We start from the raw sequence: 26927 nt of genomic DNA, 5'->3' as shown, positions 1-26927 counted from the left end.
TCCCTCATGGAGTCCTCAAATGCAGTGTCACAGCTGGAACAAGAAGCCATGTTGCTGGACAGCAACCTGCCCTCATGCCATGACCTGAAGAACAAAATCCTCTCAACATACATCAGCTGAGGTTAAGGATTGCATCAAAGTGCATCAGGGCTGAGAGGAAGGATAAACATAAAGGGTATCTTGGCAGCAAGAGTCAGGAGTAAGAAGACAAAGAAGACCCAACAGACCTCTGCACCGAAGGTCATAACATCTAGGCCACTGCCAAACACCTTACTCGTTGCCACGATGTACTTGGCATCTCCATTCCCGGTCCTCTGTCAGCCCCCTCCTTCAGCAGCAGCAGCAGCCATATGAGGCTGACATATGAGGCTGAATAAAAAAAAGCATTTTGGATGCATGACCATGTTTTTGGCTCATCCTTCATTAGTAGCCTATTCAGTAGGCATTATATTTTTAAGACTGAATAATACCTTTGAAGAACAATCATTAAATTAGTGTGTATATTACAATACAAAGGAATCTATCCTAGCATGCCATCAAGCATTAAAAAGTAGCGCTAGGCTAGTTGTACAGTACAGATAAGTTAACACGGAACAGTACAAAAAAAAACTAAGTACAGTCAACATGTCACATAATGAAATGTTAGTATATCCCAAAATGCAATGAAATATTTATCACAAACGCCACCTCATTTCTACTAGTGCTAGCAGTTAAGTCATATCATACAGAAAAAGCCGACTAAGGATGGCTGACACGGTCAGGTTCAGCAGATAAAAACCAAAATAACAATAAAAACAATAATCAATCTAAATCCTGCTTGTTAGTTACCCAGCATCATTGATATAAGCTGCTAGCGATTCATTACTGAAATTACCTTCAAAGCTGACGAAGTCGCGCTAGCTAACTAGCAGGCAATGCTAGCAAAATTGGTTGTAATAACCAAGATAAAATATAGATAATTACGCTGTGCATATACAAATGAAGACCAGTATAAGCATCATAAAGGGCCTCTGATACAATATAGACAGTTGACAATTCAAAAGAGTTCGATATTTCAGCAACTTACCTCTGGAACTAATCGACGCGCCGTAATGTAAGTGAATGAGGTCCAACGCCCAAATGACAATATTTTGAACTTTCGATATCCATACCCCGGAAGTAGGCGCCGCCATTTTTTACAATGGAGGTCTATGGGAGTGTCGTAACTCTTAGTATCTCTAGGGCTCTGCATTGTACACCATGGAGGAAATGAAGGCGTACAAAGGACTCTAGGCACATAGAGTTCACATCCGGGTGGATCCGCGACGTTTGCGTTGCATATCAAGGAGATGTGGCTGTAATAGCTGGAAAAGTGAGTAAATATTTCTTGAAGTCCTCTTCAGCTGGCTTTTTAAATATCCCTAAAGTCCCCCAAAATAAAATGGGTGAGGCTGCTTTTATCCACTATGCTACCAAGAAATATCAGAGGCCAACTCAGTGGACATTTTTAAACACCAGCTTTTATTTTTGTTTACCTATATCTATACGTTTACTTTATTTTATAGGGTTTTATATTATTGCATCAATTAACTTAGTCTTGTGTCTTATTACGTATTTTTATTATCATACCTTTTAACCTCGCTGTGTCTCTTAACCTTTTAAAATGTTATATGTATTATATGTTGTTGCTATGTACCTGTAAAGGTCTTAACATCTGATCTGAGGGGAATTTCTCATGGTTTATTTTTAACTTGTGATTGTAAAGCACTTTGAGCTACACGTGCTTTATGAAAGGGCTTTATAAATAAAGCTTTATTATATATTGCAATATATTTAAATTCCAAAAGTTGTGAACCTATTCTTGGTTGTCAGCTTCTGTTATGTGCTACCTAGCATATGACAGGTGGTTCTAAATAGTCAACAATCCAATAATATTTTGTATTTTATTTTTCAGGTATTGCATTCTCAGAGTATTGGGCTGCGGTCAACATGTCCGTGGGTACTGATGAAGAAGGATGGTGTCGTCATCACAGCTAACTGCAAGGCTGGTTTGGGATCAACATGTACCCATGTTGCATCGCTCCTTTTCTACATAGAAACATCTGTACGGATACGTGATGCCAAGACAGTTACCCAGGAAAAGGCGTCCCCTCTCAAAAGAAACAGAAGTACTAATCAATCTGAATGACAGTGTATATATGTATTTGATTGAACTTGTTTCTTTTACATCAAATCTATATAAAGAACATGTAAGTACACGGCCCCCTCTGTTGTTTCCCCGACTCAGACTGCAAGGACTCTGGGTGTGACCCTAGATAACAACCTGTCCTTCACTGCAAACATCGCTGCTACAACCCGCTGCTGCAGAAACACGCTTTACAACATCAGGAGGATGCGTCCCCAGCTGACCCAGAAAGAGACCCAGCTTCTGGTCCAGACTCTCGTCACCTCACGCCTAGCCTACTGCAACTCCCTCCTGGCTGGTCGACCTGCATGTGCCATCCGACCTCTGCAGCTCATCCAGAATGCAGCGGCTCGTCTGGTCTTCAACCTTCCTACATGTCCCCACACCACGCCGCTCCTCCGCTCCCTCCACTGGCTTCCGGTAACTGCTAGAATCCACTTCAAGACACTGGTGCTTGCGTACCATGCTGCGAATGGATCTGGCCCTTCCTACATCCAGGACATGGTTAAACCGTACACCCCAGCACGTGCACTACGCTCTGCATCAGCCAAACGACTCTCTGCACCCTCGCTGCGAGGGGGACCCAAGTTCCCATCAGCAGAAACACGTGGGTTTGCTGTCCTGGCTCCAAGATGGTGGAATGAGCTCCCATTGACATCAGGACAGCAGAAAGCTCACACACCTTCCAGACTGAAGACTCATCTCCTTCGACTCCACCTCGAGGATAGAACTGCTAACAAAGCACTTATATACTAACAAAGGACTGGCTTACCTAAAGCCAGTTGAGTAGCACTTGAAATGTCTGGCTCTATGAAACCTGATGTACTTATGATTCTGTTTTCTTCAAAGGTTGTATTTTGTGGTCGAACACACTTATTGTCGCTTTGGATAAAAGCGTCAGATAAATGCAATGTAATGTAATTTAACAATCAAAACAAGTTGTGCACACTAAAATGACACATCATTATTTAAACTGACACGCAAAGAGCAAAACCTCAGCTCAAATATCCAAAACTCTAAACACATGTGCAGCTCTGCACCCAATTTGCAATTCAACTTCCACTTTTTGAAAAGTAAAAGTATAACAACAGTATATTTGTGTTTCTGCACATATTTTGGAGACTTGAACAATCTTTATTTGCAGAATTGTCTATATCAAAAGCCATGAAACAGTGTGCTTGAGCACGATGGTGTGTAGTTGGTTTTACAAAATGTCTTGTACTATGAATGAAGTGTGTGCCATTTGGTGCAACAGCTTGGTTTAGGTAAGTGTTTGTGTAGTTCTGGGTGCAGTGCTTCAGTCTCCAGTATATATGAGGTGTTTTGCACTTTGTGTGTATGGTGTTTAGTGTTTTGAGAAAATAAGCCCTGCTTTCAAAAAATGTGTTTTAGCATTGAAAAAAACTGTAATATGAACACAATGTTAATCTATCTGTTATGTGAGGTGATCTCTGCAGCTTAAAGTTAAATAAGCATGTACTTGTTTTTTCACGGGGTAAATTGGAAACCTGTAATAAATATAATACTTTGCCCGTTTCAATTGTTTTTTTCAAAATGTATTTACCCAAGCTTCATCAGTCTGAGTTGCAGTGCCAGTCTGGTTCAATCAGTCCTTCTTCTACCCCAGTGGCTCCCAGGACCGGTGCGGGCTCTTCTAAAGATGGTATATCAGACACCATGCTGTAGAGATCAAGTAGCGCGATGGATGACCTTTTCCTGGCGCGTTTATAACTGGCATGTGTAGCAGGGGAAGGTGCTGTAATGTTCTCGTGGCCCAATTTGACAGACGGTGCCCAGTCAGGATGATTTTTGTCAAAAAGGGCCACTTGTAGGTCAGTTATATCCTGGGTGAACTGTTAATTAATACAAATTTGACCTCTTTTGACAGGACAAGTCAGACTTTAGATATATTTAAAATGCTGGTGTCAAGACATTGGAACATGACAAATAATTGAGGAAACCAAAAGCCTCTGAAAAGGTGCCAGGGACGGTACAGCCTTCACTGTTTACATATAATCAAATGGCCAGTAGGGGGAGGAATTACTTTAAATTACAGTTAAACGAAGCGCTGCAGGGGATTGACAGACTGGGGTGAAGATGACCAAGGGATGACTTTACTTTGTAGATACTCCACAATCTGAAATGTCGATCGATGACAGACTCCAGGATTCCTATTTCCTTGTTAAGATGCATGTCTTAGTACGTGGGTTATATGTTCATTTTGAATGTTTGTATGTAAAACCCGACACTTACCTGACGTCAAATGATCCCCAGAAACGCGAGTAAAGTTGTGGTTGGATGGTTTGAGATCCTCCCGTCCGATCTTATTGAGCAATCTTTCCTGGCGACGCTTTGAAAGTTCATGTGTTGCTTCACCCTGGTGTGTTATAATAACCGCCGGCAGCCTGTAAAATGACTTCGGCCCCCTGTTTCGATCACCTCTGTTGCCGCAGCCAACAATGGCACAGAAGTTAACCATTGTATGTCCGGTAAAAAACAAACATTGAACAGGTATGACGTATTACGGTGTCTGTTTTGGTACTCCAGTATGGCCGTTGCGCTGACTTCACGGGTAATGTGACGTCATATGCAAAGCCTCTATACTGTGGGCCTGCGCGCGCATTCAGGTAGGCTCGCCCCGATTGGCCGGCTACGTTTACGTAAACTCAGTAGGTGAAAGCACGCACAGCATGATAGAGAGTAGTACCCATAGAGTCCAGTAGAGGGCGGAGCCTGTGTGAAATGTAACTGTCAGTGTTTGTCAGTATATCTGAAATTACTAGGTTAGCTAGCTAGCTTACAGCAGAACGTCAGTAACATCAGAAGGAGTCATGTGACCACTTTGTTAAAATAAGACCATAAGACATTTTAAGTAAGTTTCCAACAACTGAGACAGTAGCAATACATATTTAAATAATTAGTTATTCATTATTAATAGTAATATTAATGAATGTTTGCAGTCTGAATATTGAAGAACATGTGTAATGTATGTCTGACCTGCAGAGCTAAAAAGACATCTTTCTTACTTAGAGACTTTGTACTTTTGTTTGACCTATTTTAAAAGACAGATCTCCTTTGCTTCCGAAAAAAAAGGTATTGAAAGGATTGTCGCCATATGCACAACAGTTACAGCATAGTTTTGGCTCCTCCAACTTAAGACGCTAGGAGAAATTAAATAGTTTGAGTGAAGTAATAGTGAAATTAAAATGAAGGAATAAGAAAAATATAGATCTATAAATTGAGAGTAAAGTACTGTACAGTACTTTACTCGGTCGAATAATCGATTATTATTCGCCAGGGCTGCCGAATAATAGATTTTGATCATGGTCAGTTTCTGGCAACCCTAGTTAATATGGGTTAATAGGGTCATTTATTTAGTGTTAGAGGCCAGCACATATATCCCCTAAATGTGTTGCAAGCATCAGAAGGAAGACTAGCCATGATCATAACAGAAACATCTAAATAAAGTATCTTCAGAAAATGATTAACAGCGGAAAGAAAACTGTATTGACCACAAGAAAGTTGCCTGCAGTGTTTCCTTCCAGTGTGAGATCACAGGCGTCTAATGGAGAAACCAAAACAAAATATTTAATTAGTCATTCTGAGGGTTTTTAGAAAAAAGATATATGAAAATATTTTACTCAAAATGCATGAAAAATGACTTACACCAGTTTAGAACCCTACTTTCCGGTATGCTTCTTCACCTCACTTCAGTCTTCTTCTCACTGAGTGATGTGAAGTATTCAGTCTTCTCTTCACTGCGTGGTTTGAAGTCTTCAGTCTTCAGAATGCCGTGGTGGTACCAGTAGATGGTTGCTCCTTTGAACTTCTTATTTTCAATGGCTACTATGAGGAAAGAGTTATCCGTGCATCCAGGGCCGGACTGGGAAAATAAGTCAGGCCGGGAATTATACACCCAGCCAGGCCACTACCAGTTTTTTGTGCCATTTTGCTGGATTTATTTGTCAATATTTACAGCGTTGCTGCCCATAGTGATAGCCCTCTAGTTTAAATCTACTGCCCAAAAATAAACATATGGAGATGGGTTACTATTTAAAAAAATGTGCAAATCTATTTAGGAACCTATTCATGTGAACATATTTTAATTGGGGGTGGACCTCAAATCTAAATGTTGGACTTAAATGCATCAATCTGGTGCACTTTGAGGGGGAAATAAAGAGACTACACCCATATGAAACAAAACTGTATACATTTAAATAATCAGAAAATCATAAGAACATGGCCATAACCAATAACATCCCATATCCAATATGAAAAAACATTGAAACTTGTTTATTTATTTGTTTTTGGTTGATTTATAGTTGTGAGTGTGTCTGTGCTCCTGAACCAGCCTCACCTGTCTCCCTCCTCTCCCCCTTATACTCTTTGAGGCAGCAGCAAAGACAAGTTTTAGCTCTCAACACGTTTTAAAAGTTTATCTTACCTTTTTTCACCTAGTTACAATTGTATTTGTATTATTCATGCATATTTCACTAATCTCACTACCCCCTCAAATGGAAATATGTGTTTACATAAATGGTGACCAAACCGTTTGAGACCCACCGAGAACTTAAACAAAGTTAACTATCTAAACACTCAGAGAGTCCTTTACTTCACCTGAGCTGTAGTTATCAGCCTATCAGTCTGACAGCAGAGGACTCTCCTCCACCTTGTTGTTGAAACAGCTCCTTATATCCGTTAGCGCAGCTAGCTAGCACCAGATGCTAACAACAACAATACACGTAACCGGTGCACGCGCTTTCTCGCTCGCTCGCGCCACACATACACACACACACCCTCCCGAGCTTCAATCACACACAGAGACCAATCGAGGGCATTAGTATGGTCTGTATGAAAGTGGCCATGTTGGCAGGCCACATCATGTAGACAGCCAGTCACCCTCTGTGAGACAGAGTCAGACCCACATTTGCGCAGCGTTGCGTTCACAATACATATTACCTATACAAAAAATCCTCAGGCCAGCAGGCCACTTAACAGGCCAGGCCAGCGGGAAACCTCCCGGTCCTCCCGATGGCCAGTCCGGGCCTGCGTGCATCTTTTTGCCATGGCTATGAAATCTTGGGCTTTTCCTCTCATCTTTTGTAAGACCTCGTCTGAGTAGTACCATGGCTCTTCTTCGGTGCTCGCCCATTTTAGTGAGTTTGCGTATTGATCCATCGCTTCAAGGCAGGGGTCAGCACTCTCCATGGAGGTGAAAACAAAGCACAGAGTCATGCGGTTTCCAAGAACCTCTCTGTCCAGTTCAGACCGGTTCTGGACGATCTTAACGTCCTTCATGATATCCACAACAGACCTGATGATGTTGATTTCTCTCTCTTTGTGATCCAGCCACTTGGTTAGTTTTTCATGGCTGAAGGGTGACGTGTGCCTGGCTTCAAATACTACTTCCAGTGAGCTCTCCTCTTCCTTTCCTACTCGGATAGAGGGAAGTACTTTGTCATGGTCTGTTGGAGGCGGGATTCATAATAACCACACAGTTTGTGGAAAGTGTTTAGGTCTTTTCGGATCTTTGGGAAGTCCTCTGCCACTTTGTCTCCCAGAGAATCGTTGCATCTCATTCTTATTTCCTTTAAATCTCCCAAAACATCTTGGGCCTTCTTCACTAGTCCGATGCTGATCCCCGTCATCAGCTCAGGAGCTTTGGGATCAAAACACTTCAGTGGCATCAGCCAGACCTTCACTGGGACCGAATGTTCTCCCTTTGTTCCCAGTAGCTGTGGAAGTTCTACATAGGTCTGCACTGCATCTTGAAATGTGGCTGGGTTGATTTTAAGAATGAAGTCTCCGTAGAATTTGCAGGAGAATTTGTTAGTCAGGGCTTTCTCTTCATCAGTCAGCTTGATGTCAACTTTCCCCTCAACATCAAATGTAGGAATCTTCTTTATCACAGCTTGCATGCTGCCCTCTATCTTCTGAACCTGGCTGGCTTCTAACTTCTCACTGTCAAACACAAAGAAAGCATTTGCCCCATACAGGATGCCTGTGACTACATGAGTCGCCCAGTGCTTCTCAATAACCTCCATCTGTTCGGTGTCCAGGGTCACATGATCAATTGACAACTGCTTGAAGTTGGTGGTAGCTTTGTACTGAAACGTCACTCTGCTCTGATTCTTCAATTTCTTCTGATCATTCAGATATTTGGCAGATCCTCCAACTTCTATCAGTCCACTCAGGAAACTGACCTTCAGAGAAGCTTCAATATCCATCATGGTGGACTTGGATTCAATGGAGTCAGATGCAGACATTTCAAAATAACTGCTCTGCTGAGGGGTTTGTGTTACTTTTAGAGTTTCTTCATTCCACAATCTGGGACCTGAACAAATTGGAAAGCAAACAGTTTTCGGATCAGTTCAAGGCAAAACTTGTATTTATATAAGTTATCAAACAAATTATAATTTCAAAGCTTTACAGCTTCATATCCTGCCAGGAGTTTCCATAAGAAAAGTGTGTGTGTGTGTGTGTGTGTGTGTGTGTGTGTGTGTGTGTGTGTGTGTGTGTGTGTGTGTGTGTGTGTGTGTGTGTGTGTGTGTGTGTGTGTGTGTGTGTGTGTGTGTGTGTGTGTGTGTGTGTGTGTGGTGTGTGTGTGTGTGTGTGGTGTGTGTGTGTGTGTGTGTGTGTGTGTGTGTGTGTGTGTGTGTGTGTGTGTGTGTGTGTGTGTGTGTGTGTGTGGCCTAGCATTACTATACTTGTGGGGACCTAAATCTGTGTACACAGTCACGTGTGGGGACTCGCCTACCTTATGGGGACAAATTGGAGGTCCCTATGAGGGGAATCATTCATTTTAGGGTGAAGACTTGGTTAGGTTTAGGATTAGGGTTAGGGAATGCTCCGGTTTTGATACAAAATTAACATGGGATCACTCCGGTCATTGTACGTACTTCGTCTCACTGGAATATTAACGGTCAGATTGAATACAACATCGACCCAATTTCTCCGGTCAATGACGGGAGAATTTTGAAAGTGACAAAACACTGTTTCACACATTTAAAAACACTTAAGCAATGTTTACCCAGGCTTCAGGCACCTTCCCTGGCTTGGAAAATGTGGTGATGCGCCTTGGAGGTATCAGACTATTTAAAAAATGTATACCCAGGATTCAATCACTTTTCCTGGCTTGTAAAGTGCTGTGAAGCAGCCTGTTCTCTGGGTGCAGTCTGGGTGCAAGAGCCATACGCTGCAAGGAGATCTCTGGGTGCGCTCTGTGGCTCTCACAGCCCGCTTCTCTCTGGCTGCTCTCTCCCTCTATTCACAGCACTTTTCCCCGCCTTTCAGAGACTCATTGCTGGGTAGAAAAGCCTTGTGCATCACCCTGGATCTCTGCCTATGTGCCTGTGAGACCCTGCGAACAGCATTACAAACATATTAATCAGGCGTTTTAACACTTTTTTCGATGAAAATTATTTTTATTCACTATCATGGGGCTATATAAATCAAATTACAGGTAATTCGGAGCACAATTGTACCTTTTAATATTTAAATGAATTTGTATTATATATTTTTGGGCTATTAAAGTGACATTTCTGGATGACTTTATCAGTTTATGGAACTTAGCCCACAATTTCCGGAGGTTCCAGGCCGAATTTGGGAGCTCATAGGCGGCCTGCCATGCGCCCCCACCCGTGGAAAGCAGAAAAAAGTAAAGAAAACGGTCAGTTATATCTTAAAATAATCAAAAATGAGTGCCAACAGAGGAGGGGGCTCCAAAAAGCTCAAGTCTTCGGCGCTTCGGGCCGAAGCCCCGGACACTTTTCCACTCCCCCGTTGCATTTTTTTTTACAACGGAGAGGGGAATCGAGACCTCCCCTCCTCCGTCAAAAAAATGCATTCATGTTTTTCAAGCTACCATCTGCTACATGAATGCTTTGGCTCGGATACAATTGTTGCATGGAGACCCCCCAGCATGGTTTTTACCAAACTTTACATTTTTGAACTGGTCTCTGGAGGAATGCAAGGGGAGTTGTCAGGGAATTATGAGACACTATTTTCGGATACAATTTCTCCATTTTCACCTCTTTTCTCTGGTTCTCCCAAAAGTTAACTCTGACTCTGGAGGAATGTAAGGAGAGTTGTCAGGGGACTCTACTCGGGTTATGAGGCACTATTTTCGGATACTTTTTTTTATTTTCAGCCCTTTTCCATGGATGAATTGAAACTTATTTTTTTACATTTTGGTCAATTTGACCCAGTTCTGGTACCGCATTGCCTGGAGGATAGAACCAAGAGATGACAGACTCTCTGGCCGCCTCACAATTCACTATTGTTGGACACTTTCTTTGCCCATTTAACCCGGTGGTAACCCAAGTCCTCCCTTGGTCCGTGTACCAGGCATTGAAGCATCGGACCCATTGTTGCAATCACCGGTTACGCTAACGCATATAAACGGAGAAACAGAAAATAATTTAAATACAATTCATTGTGTCTGTTTTAGTAAGGATGACGTCCGAATGCCCGGTGTGTAGACTCTTCTATCTGGCGTTGACCAAGCACCTTAAGCACAAACATGCTGTGCGGAACTTGGAGGAAAGAGGCATCATTCTTAAAATGGCCAGTGGCAGAATAAATGTTCGGACCAAACCCTGTCCCATCACAGGGTGTTCGTATGCTGGGAAGAGACCGTCATGTAACTCATGACCACCCTGAATTCTCCCGAGAAGAGGCACATCAGGTCCTGGCAAGGCTGAAGCATAGTGTGGCCCTGCAGTTGCTCCATGACCTCCGAGAGACTAATCGCATCATTGGAATGGCTACATCATTGGATATAGACAATGAGGAGGAATACCCGGTGCACCCTCCACCCTTCTCCCCACATACCGAGCGTGACGAAGAGGACTGCAGGCAGGTGATGCTGGAAAATGTGGCATTAAGGGCTCAGAAGGATGCGCTCATTGATGAGATGAAGACCCTGCGCTCCAGGCTGAAAAAGGGGCTAAACCCAGAAAGCAGAGTGCCACTGCTGCTGTGCTTGAGGAAGAGGAAGAATGTATACGATTTTAAGGGCCTGGCAATCTCAAGTACCTCCGGCATAAACCCAGTAGCCTCCGGTAGTGAGACCCCTCTCAAGACCCCGGTCAAGACTGTCATGCATTCACCAGAAGCCTCCGGCAGCAATACCCCTCTCAAGACCCCGGCCAAGACTGTCATGCGGTCCGCAGAAGCCTCCGATAGTGAGACCCCTCTCAAGACCCCGGTCAAGACTGTCATGCGGTGCCGAGCCAGGCGGAGCTTCTCGCCACCATGGCGGCCGCTGAGAAGCGCATACCTGATCTCCTTGACCTGATGGCTAGCAATCCGACCTCAATCACCCAGTACCTGCTATATGGCTATCTAACCCTCTATTGGAGCCTCCTGTATGGCCACCGTCCGGGTGTGTACGCAAACATGACCAACACTGAGGTATTTGAGGCGGACAGAAGGGGCACTGCTGAGGGCTACATCATCCACGTGCAGGATCACAAGACTGCCAAGACATTTGTAAAATGCAGTGATGCGCCCTGGACGTATCAGACTATTTTAAACAACTTTTCCCCGCCTTTCAAACACTTATTCCTAGGTTTTAGCCTGTCATTTTGCATGATATCATTTAACATTGAACCTCTCCTGGAAATGCACATATTCTGTGCATCTGTCTACACAGTCATGTGTGGGGACTCGACTCCCTTATGGGGACAAATTGGAGGTCCCAATGAGGGGAATCATTAATTTTAGGGTGAAGACTTGGTAAGGTTAAGGGTAAGGGTTAGGGTTAGGCATGTGTTGGTTGTGGTTAAGGTTATGATAAGTCTCCAGGAAATGCATGTACTTGTGTGTGTGTGTGTGTGTGTGTGTGTGTGTGTGTGTGTGTGTGTGTGTGTGTGTGTGTGTGTGTGTGTGTGTGTGTGTGTGTGTGTGTGTGTGTGTGTGTGTGTGGTGTGTGTGTGTGTGTGTGTGTGTGTGTGTGTGTGTGTGTGTGTGTGTGTGTGTGTGTGTGTGTGTGTGTGTGTGTGTGTGTGTGTGTGTGTGTGTGTGTGTGTGTGTGTGTGTGTGTGTGTGTGTGTGTGTGTGTGTGTGTGTGTGTGTGTGTGTGTGTGGGGCCTAGCATTACTATACTTGTGGGGACCTAAATCTGTTTACACAGTTACGTGTGGGGACTCGCCTCCCTTATGGGGACAAATTGCAGGTCCCCATGCATGGTATGTGTGTGTGTATGTGGCCATTTTACTCTTGTATACTCTAGCATTCGATATTTAAGAGTTCTAGAGTACAGAGGAGATCTAAAGTGATTTCCTTTTTTCAGTTCTGAGATGAAAGACTTTCTGAGAGCAAATATAATTGTACATACAGTACACAAAAAAAGAACTCTGTAAATACATTTTGTAAATTCTGAATTCAGGATTTAATATCAACATTTTGACTTTTCCTCAGAATTCTGACTTTATTCTCAGTGAGCCAGAAAGGCATCTTTGTCCCCGGGCAGGCAATAGCTAAAGGCAGAGGCTTAAGATGAAGTAAGGGATAATGTGCAGGAAGGCGGTCATTAGTAAAAAAACAACACCCGACCCGCTGATCAAGATCCCTCCGCTTTGCGTCCGGCTCCCTGATCACTCTGAATAATGCCCGCCTCGCTGCACATTATCCCGCTTATTACACACTAACACACTAACGACTTGACTGCCAATATTCCTTTAAATTATTTTATTGACTTGAAAATTATCGTATTTCTTCCTCTAAGAAAGTGAACTCCGCTCCACGGCGCACGGATAGAGCTCCGACAACAAGTGAATTTAAAATGAAGGCAGCTCTGACCAATGTTCTCTGTCCAAATCTGCTCACAGTTTCCACAAACAAGTCCTTAAACCCTCCAGAGCCCATACCGTGTTCCTGTTAGTGTTTACTTCCTGTCTTTCTGCTTCAGTTCATTTATTTGACATCCAACACTCTGTATTTTTAACCTCTTTCTTTCTCTCCCTTGATCCTCCTCAGCAAAGCTCATTATTTTGCTTAGCAGCGGTTTGTTATGGAGTATCAATAACCTCTGAAATGTTCTTATTGACCAATCAGAATCAAGTATTCAACTAAGCCATGTAATAAATGCATAGAAAATACAATCGACAGACAAAAGCAGTGAAAGAATATCCCGATATGCACAGGTGCACAAAGAGACAAAGAAACAACTCTCATAACACACTCAATTTAAAATGGCACAACGAGAATCAAAAGATAACTTAACAAAATAATGTTAGTACAGTGACTATGATGAAAGCTTTGTGACAATGTGAAGTCTTACCTGGGACCAGTTCATCTCTCCGGGCATCATAGAGCATCCCTAGGGTGAAGGGTCGTCCCAGAGCAGCAACGTTCATGTGATCTGAGGCCATTTCTCCAACCTGTTGAGAAGAAACAGCACAGACTTCAGAACCTGATTTAAACGTCTGTTAAGGAGTAGGCGTGTTGAGAGTTAATAACACTTGGAGTCTGACTCCAATTTCCATGCAGACACTAATCCAGCAGCTGCAGTTTTACACAGAAAAGTAAAGTTTTTATAATAAATCTGTGTTTGTCAGTTAGTCCTCACCTGATGAAGTTGTGTAGATCAGAAGAGTTGTGTGCAGGGCCGGACTGGGACAATAAGTCAGGCCGGGAATTATACACCCAGCCAGGCCACTACCACTTTTTTGTGCCATTTTGCTGGATTTAGTCTTACAGCGTTGCTGCCCATAGTGATAGCCCTCTACATCTACTACCCAAAAATAAACATATGGACATGGGTTACTATTTTTAAAAATGTGCGAATTTATTTAGGAACCTATGTGAGCATATTTTAAGTGGGGGTGGACCTCAAATCGGGGGTCCGGGGGCATGCTCCCTGGTAAGATTTATTTTTAAATGTTGGACTTAAATGCATCAATCTGGTGCATTTTGAGGGGGAAATAAAGAGACTACACCCATATGAAATATAACTGTATACATTTAAATAATCATAAAATGATAAAAAAAAACATGGCCATAACCAATAAAATACCATATCCAATATGAAAAAACATTGAAACTGGTTTATTTATTTGTTTTTGGTTCATTTATAGTTGTGAACCAGCCTCACCTGTCTCCCCCCTCTCCCCCTGCTCCTCTTTGAGGCAGAAGCAAAGACTAGTTTTAGCTCTCAACAAGTTTTAATAGTTTATCTTGCCTTTTTTCACCTAGTTAACATTTTTTTTTTTTTATTATTCATGCATATTTTACTAATCACTCCCCCCTCAAATGGAAATATGTGTTTACATAAATGGTGACCAAACCGTTTGAGACCCACTGAGATAACTTAGACTAAGTTAACTAAGAGTCCTTTGCCTCACCTGAGCTGAGGTTATCAGTCTCTCAGTCTGACAGGAGAGTACTCTCCTCCACCTTGTTGTTGAAAAAGCTCCTTATATCCGTTAGCGCAGCTAGCTAGCACCAGATGCTAACAACAACAATACACGTAACCGGTGTGCGCGCTTTATCTCACTCGCTCACGCCACACATACACTAACACACACCCTCCCGAGCTTGAATAGAGAACCGCAGTGACGCGTCGTAAAACCTGGAAGTAAGTTAGCATTTTAAGCACTTCCGGTTCCTTCGTCAAAAAGCAATGCATTTTCTCCATAGGGTTTTGGAAAATAGCTCGAAATAAGGTCTGTGGTTGACACAAATTTAAGAGATAAATCACGTTTTGTTCTACGACATTAAATACATCAGCAGTGACCCCACTGGTGATTTTTGAAGAATTTACGTGTCTGAAAAACGATGGTTGTTACCGAGTGGCTGAATAGGACTACAGAAATTGTCGAGGCCGTTGTACGTCATTACGCCTAACACGTAAACACTCCCGCTAAGTTTGTTTCCCCCTGTGTTCTGCTTGAAAGCAAGTACCTGCCTATCGTTAGTATCTGTATATCTGACCATTAGAATCTGTATTTTTGAAATGGTCGTTATATCTCTCACAGGCTCTGCCCTCTACTGGACTCTATGGGTACTCTCTTACCCCGCAAGCATTCTCCCACTGAGACTTCTATAGACGTAGCCGGCCCTGGGCGGGCCTACCTGAATGCGCGCGCATCACACCGTATAAAAGGAGGCCTCGCCTCCTGACTATCATCCTTTTCTCTTCAGCAGCGGAAGTGATTTCACGAGAGACTGAGACGTTTGAAAGAAGAAGAAAGAGTTATCATACCTCCAGGGAGTCGCCACTGCTAGAGACCCGGGCCTGTCCTTCATGCCCTGGTTGAAATAGCGGGCGCCGATCCCCACCACCTTGCTTCGAGTGGTTGGGGGACCAGGATATGGCTGAGGCGGTGCCATTCACGTTCGCCATTCCTTCCGGGTCTGGCATCCATGGAAGTCCACCGCCCAGGGCTGTACTCTCCCTGGATGATGATCGTGGCGGCGGATGTGTGGGCTACTCACTTATTGCGAGAGATGCCCCCGCCTCACCAGGTCAGAGCGATTATTGGGCCGCAAGGCCGAATAAGTAGCTTGGTCCACGGGCCTTGCCCCAGGCCCGGTTCCCCCAGGGACCGGTGCTCGGTGGCTTCACGTGATATAGGGTCGCCCCTACTTCATCACAGGCCGTCACCGCTGCCCGCCGTGTGATGTCCCTGGGATATCACGCCGCGTGGCACTTTCCAAAGAGGATCGTGTTGATCTCCTGGGAGCCCCCGTGTTTACGGAAGGGCTCTTTGGATCGATCTCCTTGCTCACGGGATGAGGATTAGTCGCAGCGTAGCTGCTTCTTGCCCATTCCCAGAGGAAGAAACACTGTCCTACACTCCCCGCCCCTGCTGTAAACCCCAGTATAGGGAGCCAGCAGGTGGGCGTGTGCACGTGAGTGGAATACACCGAGTGCTGTCAAAGCACTGTGCGGGTTCAAGAGACGCTATTGCTGGCGTGCTGTTGTCAGAAAACACACCTTGCCTAGTATAATGGCTCCGATTAATGCATTTCACCGTTGCAATGGGAAATACAGCGTTAATACGTGGGCGCGCGGCCCTCGTGAGAGTGGCCGCGGTGCGTTCAGGGACCCCCGCAGGAGAACGGTGGTTTACGTTTGTAAACTCTAGTTCTGGAGTGAGGTGTGTGTGTGTGTGTGTGTGTGTGTGTGTGTGTGGGGAAAATGCATTCAGTAAAGACTATTGCATTTATCCCAGAGTAAGAGTCATTTCTCTCCACAATTCCACTTTCCCCCATAATGTCCGTTTCAAAGAGACGGCATTGTGACGGCGCGCGTGGCCCCCCTCCCCCGAGGGCGGGCCACGGTGCGTTCAAAGATCTCAGTAGAGAGGTGAGACGAAGGGAGAGGTGCAGGCACGGAGATCCCGTGCCCGTGGCGCCCTCCACCTCTTCGGCCCACCCCGTGGAACCGGCGTGCCGGCACTCACGGGGACGGGTTTTCCGTCTTTACGGATCTGGCTGGCGGGGGGAGAACATCTCTCCGCCCGGGACGAGGGGGTGAATCCCGCCTCCTCCCTGTATAATGCACAGATCACTACGTTTTCTAATAAGAATGAGGTTGATCTGTATCCAAATCTAAGTGTCTTTTGTTTCCACAAAGGCTTCGCTGCCCCAGCTGTAGCTCCTGTAAAGGAGGTGGCTAATGGGCATGCGCAGAGAGGGATGAACCGCAGGGAGTGCTATCTAAAGGAGAGCACTATGCGGGTACAGGGACATTATGGCCGGCGTATTGCTGTCAGAGAACACACTATGCCTAGAGCAAAGACTCCAATGCAGTTTACCCGTAGTGGTAAAGGCTGCATTATGGCGGAGTCCGCACTCACACAAGAGCGCGTGGCGGTGCGTTCAGGGACCTTAGTAAAACACACTACGCCTATAAAGACTCCGATTAATGCTGTTTACTGTATTGGTGAGAACAGCATTAGGGTGGAGCGCGCGCTCACACAAGAGCGCGCGGCGGTGCGTTCAGGGTCCTCAGTAAATAATCGGCCCTTTCTGTGTCAACCCTCCAGGGGCAAATCTTCCCTTCGCGGGGAGTTTTTGCGGTGGAACGGGTCACCAGAGAGTATCACAGCTTCATAGCTGCTGCCCCACAGCTGAGGGCCTGTCCATTAACACAATGTTCTGGGGAATGGAAACTCAGCTGTGTGCTAACAAGGTGGAGGGCCAGGAGGACGCAGCGTCCCACTGTACCACATGTCTATACACTGTACCACTGTATCACATGGACCACTGTCTTGTGGGTGTCCCACACTCACCTCTTTTTATGGGCATGCGAGAGGTAAATCTGTTCTCCCATGAGGCGGCCCCACAGCTGAGGGCATGCCCTTTAACACAGTGTTATGGGGAATGGAAACTCAGCTGTGTACTATCAAGGTGGATGGACAGGACGCTGAAACGGGGCTATTCACTCCAGTTCTGCAGCGTCCCACCCCCTTTTATGGGCATGCGAGAGGTGAAGCTATCCTCTCGAGAGGGGATGAGTTTCCTCTCAGCAGAGATGCAGGCTCTGGTGCAGAAACAGGCTGTGTCTGTTGTGCACCCTCAGCGCAGGGAAGAGGGTCTTTATTCCATATACTTCCTGGTTCCCAAGAAGACAGGGGAATTCAGACCTATTCTAGATCTCCGCGGCCTGAATCGCCACATTTCCCGCAGGAAATTCTGCATGCTAACTATGAAACAGTTACTGGGGCTGGTGCAGCCAGGCGATTGGTTCACCACCATCGACCTGAAAGACGCGTACTTTCATGTAGAAATTGCTCCAAAGCACAGAAAGTATCTGCGTTTTGCCTTCCAGGGAATAGCCTACAAGTACAACAGGCTGCCGTTCGGCTATTCCCTATCCCCACGCACATTCAGCAAATGTGTGGCCACAGCGCTTCAACCGCTGCGCGCACACGGCATGAGAGTTTTATTTTACATACGACCTCATAGTCATGGCTGGGTCATGGGAACAGGCAATGTTTTGCACAGCACAATTGATCACACACCTAACCAGATTAGGCTTCGCGATCAATTGGAAAAAGAGCACCCCCATACCTCACCAACGGGCGTTGTATTTGGGTGTGGTGCTCGATGCAGGCACGTTGCGCGCCACCCTGTCAGAGAGCAGACGTGCGTCCCTTCTTCAGGGGGTAAGCACTCTAGTGCCGGCATGGACATTTGTCCCATTGGGATATAACAGCCGTGGGCAATATATTAGGGCCATGGGATGGACTTGGCCGTTTACCGTCACTTGGCAGTCTAAATAGTACACGAACAGCATATGAGTATCTATGCATGCATTGGACAATAGATGGCGCTCTTCTCATTAGTGTGTACTTATACTGCATGGGGGGGTGGCCCAAAGGCAATATGAGGGCCCACTTTACCATATATTTGTCATGTCGGGGGTGTCCGTCAACCCAATATGGGGTCCCACTTTCCACATATTACACAGTAACACGAGTATTCACTTACTGTGTACTTGTACTTATGGGGGGGGTGTCCGTCAACCCAATATGGGGTCCCACTTTCCACATATTACACAGTAACACATGTATTCACTTACTGTGTACTTGTACTTATGGGGGGTGTCCGTCAACCCAATATGGGGTCCCACTTACCAAATATTTGTCATGTCGGGGGTGTCCGTCAACCCAATATGGGGTCCCACTTTCCACATATTACACAGTAACACGAGTATTCACTTACTGTGTACTTGTACTTATGAGGGGGGTGTCCATCAACCTAATATGGGGTCCTAATTTTTTATTCAGGGTCTTCTAAATAGGGCCCAGATCAGGAACCTGAAATATGGGAACCCTTACCCACCCAGAAATGTTTATTCAATTAAATGTCAAACTTTCTCACAAAATCCTCTCATAAGTTAAGGGTCTGACAGGCTTGTGGTGGAGAGGGGTAGAAAATGAAAAAAAGAAGGAATGTGGTTGGCGCTCCGAAACCTTGAGAGTGTGTTGGTTAACATGTGTGGAACCCGCTTGCAAAATTTGGGGACCCTGCGACTTTCGATAAGGTCAAAACCGAGGTCAGAGGTCACATTCGCAATGCCGACAGTACCCTCGACGGCGCAAAGGAAGGTCCGACCGCTTTGAACTTGCTCTCATTAGAACCGGCTCGAAAAGTACATGCAGATTGATGCCTCTGCTGCTCCAAAGGTCAAAGGTCACGTTTCCATGCCGTACGGTGCCCTTTACAGCACAAAGGAAGGTCCGACCGCTTTGAGCTTGATGTCATTTTAACCGTCTCGGAGAGCAGATACAGATGGATGCCTCTGGTGGGACTAAATGTCAAAGGTTACGGCTTAAAATGTAACAAAACCTTCCGTTAAGGCCTTTTGAGAAGCCGCAGTGCTCCGTGAGTGTTTAAAGTACTTTGAAAAGGGCTAAAGAGATAATTTTTTCACAGGGGGCCTCTAAATAGGGCCCAGATCAGGAATATGAAATATGGGAACCCTAGCCCACCAAGAACTTTTTTTCAATCAAATGCCATCATGCATTACTGCCATTGACGTCTGACTGCCCTAGCTCCGCCCCCTGAGGTCCTAGAGACTCACGGAGGGTACCATTGGATGCGGGATACGTTCAAATGTGGGCTAGTCACTGAGCCCGAATCAATTAGAGGTTGTTATCAAAAGATACGAATTAGTAGCACTTTTAGACAAATTAGCTTTTCATTGGAATAATATTTATATAAAATCAAGCATTTGAGTGACGCAATTGATATTCACAGCAAATGTTCCCCGCTATATGTAGTACACTGGTGTAGAATTTCAGGGATCCAGCTGCTACCGTTCGCTCCTATAAGATATTTTTAATTAAAAAACGTGAAATCCCATTTTCCGAATCTGACGCTCTGCCCTAGCTCCGCCCCCTGAGGTCCTAGAGACTCAGAGAGGGTACCATTGGATGCAGAATAATTAAAGGTGGGGAATAGCCATTGAGCCCGAACCGATCAGACGTTGTTATTATCATATTAATCATATTAATCATATATCACACAATGGTGTGATGTGAAAAGCCATTGCTACGTTTTAAAACTTGTAAACACGCTAGGAGTCTGATAGTGGTTTCATTAGCTTCGTATTGATTTGTAGATGTGATTTTATGTGTTTTTTTGTCAATTTTGATCGCCAAAACGATAGAGACATGTCTTTTTACTTTATAGTGGAGTCTATATATGATACTTTTGTTCAATAAGCTTTTAGTGCCACTTGTGGGGCAATGGAATGAGAGTCGCTGCAGTTGCAGTGATATAAGCGTAGCTCATTGGTGCAGATGATCGCGAGTTCGAATCCATGCTATGGCATGCATCATTTTTTATATTTAGTCAAGAGATAATTATATGTGGAAAGTTGTCTTCTCAGACTCTCCATATTTGAAGTTGATTATTGTATAGTTAGTGTTATAGTATTTTAGGGTAGGCCTATGTAGTATAATAGGTTTATTCATTTTGTAACTATTACATGTAAAATACACGTTGTTCACACGCAGGGATTACTTCCATTCGCTTCGTCTTGGTCTGTAGATGTGATTGGATGTGTCGTTTATACATTTTGATTGCGGAAAAGATATGAAAATGTCCCGTTGATATAAATACTGAGAAATATATCCATATATAGTAGACTTTTTTCCCTGTAATCTCTAAGCGGCCATGTGTCGTACTGAGATAAGCGTTGGTCTTTGCTCTGGGGGACCCGTGTACGATACCTGCCTGAGACCTTTTAATGGAAATGCGAAAATTATTTAAAATTAGTTGAATTGAGAGAGGGATACTTTTAAGTTAATTATTATAGGTTTAGTTATTATGGAATCATTAAATATAAAACAATTGTGTTGAATTAAGAGAGGGATAATGGGTTACATTATAATTTATGTCAGGGTGAACAGTGAATGTGTGAAATACTAATATTATGCTAACCGCTAGTCGCTAAGCTAACGGCAGCCATTTCAATGTATTTTTCCATTGAAAATGCTAACCACTAGCAGCAAAGATGGTGGAAAACACAGGTAAATGTGCCGTTCAGAATGTTTATAATAGACTATACAGCTATAAGCTTGAGGCGATCCAGGTCGCTACATGGGTGACACGGGTTCGAAACTCCTGTCAGACTCTCCATATTATATAGCAGAACAAATACATTTATACAAAAACATTTAAGAAACATTATAAGAACAATCATTGGGAACATTTAAAAACATTATACACATTAATTTCATCATATTAATCATATATCACACAATGGTGTGATGTGAAAAGCCATTGCTACGTTTTAAAACTTGTAAACACGCTAGGAGTCTGAAAGTGGTTTCATTAGCTTCGTATTGATTTGTAGATGTGATTTGATGTGTTTTTTTGTCAATTTTGATCGCCAAAACGATAGAGAAATGTCTTTTTACTTTATAGTGGAGTCTATATATGATACTTTTGTAGCTTTTAGCGCCACTTGTGGGGCAATGGAATATGAGTCACTCCTTGGCAGGGGCGGATCTACGGTGGGCAAGGGGGGTAGCTGCCCCCCCACTGTAGAGCCTTGCCCCCCCCAGCTGCCCCCCTAACTTTTGTTTTCCTAAAACTGTACTAAAGCAAACCTACACTATTTCCACAAGCTTCTCAAGCAACGAAACAAGCATTACATTAGTCAAAAGTGAATCATTTTAAATATCATTTTAGGCCCGTTAAAAATGCAGCTACGGCCCTGCATTAAACTGCGGAGCGGCGTTCACACAGACCGCGGCTCACACAGCGTGCAGAGAGGGAACGAGCTGTCCCAGCACCTAGGGTGGATCAGCTTCCCCTGGGAGCATTTCCCCTTCCACTAGTTTTGTTTTTACTAAGGACGAGAGCTTGAAACTAAATATTAATAAAACGCAGCCGTTTGAATCGATAGCGTTTAACAGACGGGCGCTGTTTGGGGCGTTACGTTACAAAATACTACGCAGACAGCGCTAGCTGGGAGATCGATCACTTTGATAAACTATGCGGTAGGCATACTATTAAATCCACGTAAACTACACATCACAGCAATGAGGCCAGATCAATGAAACCAGGATACATCCTTTACCGTAAAAACTGGAACTAAACACAGCTGCCTGTATGCGTTTGATAAATTATTTCTGATGTTATATTTATGATATGCTACTTATTAGCTACATGGCGCTAATGTGTAAAGTTATACAAGCATTTGTACCAGTGCTTTTCACAAGTAGACTATTGCAGGCCAGAGTAGCTGGAGTGATTCAACAACAACAAAAAGATATATCTGAGAGTCATCAGGACGAACAAAGAGAGGGAAAGGAAAAGAGAGTTCACTGAAGAGACCAGGAAGGTCAGATCAGGAGGAAGAGGAGGAGATGAAGACATTAGTGAAGAAGAAGACATGTAGGCTGTGAGGATTGGAATAAAGATGAAGTGTCAGAAAGAGGGACAGAGGCAGTGATCAGGAGGCAGATGAGATTCCAGCTGAACCACATGGTATTTTCTTATTCTCCTTACATATTCCATCACAGCAGCACAATCTAGCAACTCTTAGTATTGACAAATATTGATTGAAATGTGTTGCTGCACAGGTCACCTTTTGCTCTCTGAAGAGATGGGTGATGTCATGTGTGTACTTAATTATAACTAAGTACTTTTACTGTACTTACAGTACGCAGAATTCTGAGTATTCTCTGAATCGGGTGCCTTTTGGGTCTTTACATCTTTGAAAAACGAAACCAAAATGTTTGGTCAACATCTGGTAGTGGACTACTTACACGTTCCCACCTCAGGCACAAAATATAAATAATTATAGAAATGTCCTTGAAAAAATGTAACAGGGTTGAAGTTTTTGACAAATTAGGCCTGAGACCTTGTTTAGCTAAGATATGGCACCACATGGAAGTCAAGGACATTACACAATTGTAATATTTTGCAAAACTATTGTTTATTTTGTAATAAACAATTATTTACTATTATTAATTCATATAACAGAGTTGAAATGTTGAGCATGTCAATCTTAATCTGAAAATACAAACACTGAAATAAGAGAAGAAACTGACACTTGCCTTTCTTTGCCATCTTTTCTTCAGAAGACTTTTGTGATGTAATTCCCTCAATGCAGATGACACATGGACTGATCCATTATTTTAACTTAATAGGAGGGTAAATGTTATGGCTTGATGGGGTTGAAACAAACTGAGGGACGTGTGTCAATATTGCAATTTCATAGATAATTCAAGTATTTTTTCCGAATTTCTTTTTGATCAGTTAAAGTTGACAATCATATGATTATATTAGCAGCAACATTTTGGGATAATTGGCCATTTTGATTTGTTTAATATTAAATTAATATGTAATAATGCTTAGTGAGGACATGCAAATATGTCTGTCTACTACTAAGACAACCAATCTTTTAAAAACAAAATATATATATACATTTAGTTTTACATTGTAATGCAAAACAACCTGTTTCATTAATTCATTGCTTTAAAATACATTTTGTAGTTTCCTTTCATTTAAAATTGTTGAAGTAAGGTTGGGGGACTCAAAGGGCACCCAATTGTTTGTCTGAACACCTTGTTTCTCTTGTGCATTAAGAACACTTGTGTTAGGGCATGCATTAACAATAAATAGGTTATATACAGTATAAAATACCACGTACTGTCCGCCCTCCCATGCCACCCTGGCATGACCTCTTGCCACCCCTTTGCCACCCCATGTAAAATGTTCTAGAACCGCCACTGCTCCTTGGTGTGGTGAGAGCGGGGTACAAATCCCGCCCTTGGCATCAAATCTTGAGTTCCTTGAATTCATTATTATATGTGACCCAAGTCAATATGGGTGCATATTTAATAGTTATAAAAACTATTATTATTATTATTATTTTGGAAATATTAATAATATTGAGAAGTGGGCTTCCATATTGAGATGTGGGACATCGCCCCAATCCCCATAGGTATATCTACAAGTAAAAAAATAAAATATTATTATATTATTATTATTATTATTATTTTGGAATTATTAATAATATTGAGAAGTGGGCTTCCATATTGAGATGTGGGGTTATTATTATTTTGGAATTATTAATAATATTGAGAAGTGGGCTTCCATATTGAGATGTGGGACATCGCCCCAATCCCCATAGGTATATCTACAAGTGGGCTTCCATATTGAGATGTGGGAGCCCTGAAGTAGGCTCTCATATTGACTTGTGGGACAATCTTGACTTTAGTCTTGAGAAAATCGTTTTTTCACTTTTAAAAACAGCTTTCTGCCCTGGAAATGATTTCTAATCATTATTACCGTCATGGAGGGGCTGCAGGAACACTTTACCCGCCTTTTAAACACTTATTCCTGGGGAAAACAGGAATATTTCCACCTGCTTTCCATCAGCACCCGGCAGTAATTTCAAACGGTTTTAAATCGTTTTTGAGCTGCTTAGTCCGTCATTTGGGGCTCTGTGAGCCACCACAGAGAGGTGCTTTTCCCGGTTTATGTCATGGAAGTCTGACATAGCCTGTTTCCTGTGAAATAGCCTGTTTGGCCATGTCAAATCTTGCTATTAATTGATAACTTTTAATAGGAATCTCTGTTTGACATATGTTCAGAATGTGCTATTTATTCAGAAATAGCACATTCTGAATGACCCAGTGTACACATCGTTGTGTACCTCTGTGTCACAGCCTGCTGCTGCTGCTGCTGTATTCACATAACTTTTACCCAGCTTTCACACACTTATTGCTGGGTAAGAAAGTCATGTGCGTGACCCTGGATCTCTGCCTGTGTGCGTGGGACCCTGCTTACAGCAGTGACTCTGCTGTACATTTCATGAGTAGTCAAATGTGGATGAAATGGACGGATTCCTGTACATTTCATGTACATTTCACGAGTCAAATGTGGATGAAATGGACAGATTATCAGGGTGGACCCTCATTGAGCCATCAATAACCCAATTTGATATATAGAGTAAGCGGGCCAGCATATCGTCACGGTCGACAGTCATTGAGTTATCATTAACTGAATGTGATATATAGAGTAAGTGGGCTAGCATATGGTCAGGGTGGACAGTCATTGAATAATCAATACTACAAATATTTGGTAAGTGGGATAGCATATCGGGTTGACTGACACCCCCCCCCCACCCCCCCCCATAAGTTTAAGTACAATACTACAAATATTGGGTATTAGCATATCGGGTTGACTGACAACCCCCCCACTGAGTATAAGTACACGGGTAAGCGAATACTCGCTTTGCTGTGTAATATGCGACAAGTGGGCTCCCGTATCGCATTGCCGGACACCCCCGACTGCTCCACCTGGTGGTCGGCGACGGAAGCGCGTCCTGATGGGGCATAACGGTTTAATTGGCACCTAAAATAGGGGGGGTCGCGGAGGGGCGTGGCTTGGCGTTTTCTCGAGTCGCGGGGACCCTCCCGAGACCCCCTGGGGTCCGGCTATTTTAAAAAGGGGGAGGGACTTGGAGTAAGGCGGGGTTTATCTTCCTCCGTACAGCGGCTGTATATTGCGGTGGGAGCAGGCCTGTCAGCTCTGCTAGTGTTGGTACGCAGACTGCGACAGGGGGCAACAGTGACAGCTTTTACTGTCATGCAGATGCTGGGTCTCATGGCGGCTGCTCACATGATGGTCCCGTATGCGCCGCCTGCAGAGGTGGTTCTCCAGCCTGCGCTTGGATCCCAAGAGGCACAAGCGGCGGCTGGTGACCATACCCCCCTCAGTGAGGGGCAACCTCCGGTTTTGGGGGTCCCCGGATCACCTCCGGAGGGGGTCTCCACTGGGACGGGTGACCTCCTACATCACAGTGTTCACGGATGCATCCGGAACAGGATGGGGAGGGACCTGCCTGAAGAGGGCTATAGGTGGGCGCTGGGCTCTAACAGAGTCTCGACACAGCAACCTCCTAGAGCTACGGGCGGTAGTGTTAGTCCTCCGGCATTTCAGGCCCCTAATTCAGGGGGAACATGTAATGGTCAGGAGCGACAACAGCACCACAGTGGCTTACATCAACAGGCAGGGCGGAGTTCGATCCGCCGCCTTGTTGACCACAGCGGAGGAACTGTGGTTATGGGCTTCAGAGGTGGTGTTATCTCTCAGAGCCCTCCATATCCCGGGACTGGAGAACGGGGGAGCCGACCTCATGTCGAGGGGCGGCCCCCTGTCAGGCGAGTGGGTGCTTCACCCGAAGGTGGTGAAGCAGATCTGGGCCCAGTTCGGGAGAGCGGAAGTGGATCTGTTCGCCAGCCGGCGAAACAGCCACTGTGCCCTGTGGTTCTCCGTGGCTCGGAGCGACGACCCACCCTTGGGGGTGGACGCGTTTGCACACGAGCCATGGCCAAGGAAGCTGCTATATGCCTTTCCAACGCTGCGTCTCATTCTCCCCCTCCTGAGGAGAGTGAGGCAAGAACGTCTGTCAGTCATCCTAGTGGCTTCCGGATCGCGTTGGGGCGCCGTGGTACTCAGAGATGACACAGATGAAGGTGGGCCAGCCCTGGGCGGTTCCCCAGTTCTGGGGGGGGCGATGTCTCAAGAGGCAGGTGCAATCGGGGCGTTACCCACTCTCGGCCGTCCTCTCCAGGTTTGGCTCCTGAGAGGGACAGGTTGAGACAGGGTGGATTGTCTGATAGTGTTATTCAGTCTATCCAGGCAGCTACAGCTGGATCCACCACAGCCTGTTACAGGCCAAAGTGGCTAGGATTCCAGCGATGGTGTGAGGAGCGGAGAATAGAGCCCCTATTTTGTGAGTTAGGCTCTATTTTTTCCTTCTTACAGTTACTGGTGGACA

General features: G+C 44.4%; 1 pseudogene; it reads right to left on the bottom strand.

The window, feature by feature from the left end:
* Positions 1 to 112: 112 nt before the first annotated feature.
* LOC117442722 (stonustoxin subunit alpha-like) lies at positions 113 to 13539 on the bottom strand (annotated as a pseudogene).
* Between the last annotated feature and the right edge of the window lie 13388 nt (positions 13540 to 26927).

This window comes from Pseudochaenichthys georgianus, unplaced genomic scaffold (genome assembly GCF_902827115.2).
Source record: "Pseudochaenichthys georgianus unplaced genomic scaffold, fPseGeo1.2 scaffold_459_arrow_ctg1, whole genome shotgun sequence".
In the NCBI taxonomy this organism is placed as follows: domain Eukaryota; kingdom Metazoa; phylum Chordata; class Actinopteri; order Perciformes; family Channichthyidae; genus Pseudochaenichthys; species Pseudochaenichthys georgianus.
The sequence above is the reverse complement of the archived record's forward strand: the minus strand, read 5'-3'. Positions and strand labels throughout refer to the sequence as shown.